This window comes from Panthera tigris, chromosome B1 (assembly GCF_018350195.1).
Source record: "Panthera tigris isolate Pti1 chromosome B1, P.tigris_Pti1_mat1.1, whole genome shotgun sequence".
Classification (NCBI taxonomy): Eukaryota; Metazoa; Chordata; class Mammalia; order Carnivora; family Felidae; genus Panthera; species Panthera tigris.
The window spans coordinates 68,585,946-68,590,542 of NC_056663.1; positions in this window are offsets into that span (position 1 = coordinate 68,585,946).

The window sequence follows — 4,597 nt, forward strand, 5'->3', positions numbered from 1 at the left end:
GAAACCCGGACGGCAAGGTCTGTGACATAATCAGAAACATTGGCAGATCTGGCTTTGCATCGAGGCAGAGCAAATCTCATTCTCCAGACCCCAGATTTCCAAATCGGACTCACGTGGTGCAGAGGACACCATAACATAGCCTTTTAAGATGTCACCTCTCCTGCTTTTTCATTTACCTCTCCCTCTCCCTTTCTGAGCCAGGTCAAGGTGGGTAAGGTCAGCCGAGCACCAGGGACAGGTCTGCTGTTCTGGTCCTACGGTTTTATTTTTATCTGCCTCCTCTCCCTTCTCCTCCCTCCTTCCCAATAAGTTCATGTTTTGATGTCTGTGTGGAGACTACACTTAGAGGAGGGTTGTTACTTTTATGATCTACTATATTGAACTTTTTTCAAATGTTCAAACATACTTTTTAACATCTAGCTATTTTAAACACATAGAATGGGTCGGTTGTGGGCAAACACTTTGGGGTCCCCAAGTCATCTTTTTGTCATTAAACAGATTGTGTGGCTTCCTAGAGAAGGGACTACCCAACCTTGTGAAACCAGATCTGAGTTATAAATTGTATCTCTAGACCCTTTTATATTACTTTTGCTGAAACTGCTTCCCCACATTTTTTCACCCCTTTGTGGAGCCCCAGCATCAAATTCTCAATGACATAGACCACCACACTGAAAGCAAAGGAACATGAATAAATACTATTACAGCTCTGTAAAAAGAGAAGAGGGGTCTGGGTGGCTCAGTCAGTTAGGCGTCCGACTTTGGCTCAGGTCATGATCCATAGTTGGTGGGTTCGAGCCCCTTGTCAGGTTCTGTGCTGACAGCTCAGAGCCCGGAGCCTGCTTCAGAGTCTGTGTCTCCCTCTCTCTCTGCCCTCCCCGGCTCACACTCTGTCTCTTTCTCTCTCTCAAAAATAAATAAACATTAAAAAAAAATTTAAAGAGAGAAGAAAAAAATCTAGTGAGGTGAAAAAATATACCTGACATCTCCATCTGGTGTCTAATAGACATCTAAGAATTAATGTGTGCAAACCAGGGTCTAGATATCCTGCCCCAGTAGTGCCCCACCCACAGTTTTCCTCATTCCAGTTAATGCCATGTACATCGTTCCCATTGCTCAAGTGAAAACCTTTGGAGTCTTTCTTGACTCCTTCCTTTCTGTTACACCCCACAAGTGTCAGTAACTTGTCGGCTCAACCTTCAAAGTACCAGATCTGGAATCTAACCTCTACCTACCACCTCTACCTTGTCCAAGCCAGCATCGCCCTTTGCCTGCACTTTGTGATTATCAACAACCTCATCTCCCTTTTTCTATCCTTGCCTCCAGAAGTCTACTTTGAACACAGCAGCCAGAGTGAGTCTTTTCACTCTAGCTCAAGTCACTTCTCTGCTAAGGAAAGGAAAGGAGAGGAGAGGAGAGGAGAGGAGAGGAGAGGAGAGGAGAGGAGAGGAGAGGGGAGGGGAGGGCAGGGGAGGAGAGGGGAGGGCAGGGGAGGGGAATGGAGAGAAAGAGAAAGAAAGAAAGAAAGAAAGAAAGAAAGAAAGAAAGAAAGAAAGAAAGAAAGAAAGGGAAAGAAAAGAAAGAAAGAAAGAAAGAAAGAAAGAAAGAGAAAGAAGAAGGAAGGAAGGAAGGAAGGAAGGAAGGAAGGAAGGAAGGAAGGAAGGAAGAAGAAAGAAAGAAAACTTTGCTCCTCATCTCATGTGAAGTTAAAAATCAAAGTCCTTACAATGGCCTGGATGACCCATGGACCTTGTTCCCTCCACGCCTTATCTCTCTGACATCATCTCCTACCAGTCTATCCTGAACTCATTTTTTTCCTAGCCACACTGGAAATGGAGATGCTGTTTCTGAATACATGAAGATGCTGTACAGTGAACAAGCTCCAGTCTCGTGGCCTTTCATTTGCTCTTCCCTCTGCCACCTGAATTATCTCCCTGCTTCCCCAACAAAACAAAACAAAACAAAACCTACAATGTTGTTCCCTCTCTCCCTTCATATCTTTATTCAAACATCATTTTCCCTGTAACTTCACATGCATTAGTTCTCTTCCTTGTTTTCTTTACCACCATCTAACACATATTTTACTTATTTTATTGTCTCCCTCCACTGTAATGTAAGCTTCAGAAGTCAGTGGGTTTTGTTCCTTTTGTTTGCTGCTATATCCCCCAAAGTGATGTAAATGAATTAATAACTATGGTGTTACCTTGTATGCATATAAGATTGTCACATACATTATCTCTATTGTGTCCCTGATGGGGGAAGGGAAGTCGGGGAAAGAAAACCTCTCTGAGCTTATTTTCCTGTTCTATAAAAAGTGGATAAAACTTGCATGCCCTGAAGATTTGTAAGGATTCAACATAATGCATGTAAAGTGCCTTGTATAGTCCTTGAAACATAATATGCATTCAACAAATTATCGTTATTTTTAATATCATTCTCATCATCCCAACCCTTTGAGGTTAGTGGAACAATTATTATCCTGTTTACAGATGAGGAAACTGAGACTAAAATAGGCTACCTTACTTGCCCTAGTTCCAGGCCTGCCTTTAACTCTGGAAGGGTCTGGGGTAAGCTAACAAACAGAGATCCAAGTACCCTTTTAAAAATACTGAAAACTGGGGTGCCTGGGTGGCTCAGTCAGTTAAGTAACCAACCTTGGCTCAGGTCATGATCTCATGGTTTGTGAGTTCGAAACCCGCATCGGGGTCTGTGCTGACAGCTCAGAGCGTGGAACCTGTGTCTGATTCTGTGTCTCCCTCTCTCTCTGCCCCTCCCCCACTCATGCTCTGTCTCTCTCTGTCTCAGAAATAAACATAAAAAATTTTTTAAAAATTTCAAAAAAATTAAAAAAATAAAAATACTGAAAACTATAAATTAACTGGAACATGGTGCTTCAGGAAGTAGTGGCTGCCAGCTTGGAACTCACACTCCATTTTCTTCCCATCTGAGCTCCATCTCATACCATAAAAAGACTCATACACATGAGGGCACCCCAGCCTGCACATCCAAACTACATCATACACCTCGCAAAAGGACACCCCTCAGTGATTCCTCCAGCCCTGGGCCAGCCTTGGAGGATCCAGCCTGGAAAGGCAGGGCAGTAAGTTCCAGGGTCCTGGGTGCTCAGAAGGTATGGAAATCCTAGTCTCATAAAGAGGTGTGAAGCTAGAGCAGGGCCCTTCAAAGCATGGGCAGTAGGCAGGAACCCCCCTCACCTGGATTTCACATCCATAAAGTTGTGAATTCCATATATAAACCCAGCTCTTTTTTTTTCTGACTGCTGTACTGTGATACTGCAGTGTACCAATGACCTCAGGTAAGGCATAATAGTATGTCTTCTCCATCACCAAAATGACTAACTCACTATCAACTTCTACGCTATCATTTAACCTCAATTAAAGTTAATGTTCCCACTATTTATAATCTACTTATCTACGTATGTCAATAGTGCTTATCACCATTCAGCATCTAGGGCATCTGATACTTGGCATGCATTGCTGTCTTAGTATCATTTGAGCGCCAACAGCATGTTTAGGTATAACATGGATGACAGAACTGCACACAAATCTGCCTGTTTGCTAAACAGTCTAATCCAAACTGTGTCAACCAACCATAATCAAAGTAAGCCATCTATTATGCTGCCTCATGAAGGAAAGTATAAAAAGGAGACTTCCTTTGTTCCATCTCCACAACCATCATATTATCTAGAAAGTTACTAGAGGATAGACAGAGACAGAGCACTAGGTTTTAAGTCAGAAATGCATTTCAAGTTCTGGCTTTAATACCATTCTACTTGCAACCTAAAAATCTTTTATCTTTCCAACGGTAAAATCTAATACATGCCTAAATATATCAGTATGTCATATAGATTAGATGTTTAAGAGTTATTTTTTTAAGATGAGTTAAATATATTTTTTAAATTTTTTATAATGTTTATTTGTTTTTGAGAGAGACAGAGAGAGAGCAAGCAGGGGAGAAGCAGAGAGAGAGGGAAGCACAGAATCAGAAGCAGGCTCCAGGCTCCAAGCTGTCAGCACAGAGCCCAACGCGAGGCTCGAACTCACGAGCAATTAGATCATGACCTGAACCTAAGTCAGATGCTTAACTGACTGAGCCACCTGGGCACCCTAAAGTGAGTTAAACAATTTTTTTAAATTCTTGTGAATCCAGCTATGGCACAAGACTAGGGATTTGTATAACTATATACTCTATCTCTTGACCAACTGATAGACAAAGAGAAGTCATTTTGTTAAAAAACACACACATATGTACACACACACACACACACACACGTTGAGCGTCATTATTCAGTACATATTTATTGGGTGCTATGTGCCAGGGGCTGATTTCCATGCTTGGAATACCAATAGTGAATAAGACAAGCATGATCCCTTCCCTGGCCTTGTGGGAGCTTGTTCTATGTACCAGGCACTTGGTTAATTTACTCACCTTACCTGGGAGAATGGGGAGGGTGATCAAAAAGATCCAGGATGTTTCCCTGCTCTGCTAAGACAAGAGCTTCCTCCGGTTACCATTTTCTCTGGTTGTTAAAACCCTTTGAAGGGAAGATTTAGAGCAGAGAGAAGTTGAATTTACTAAT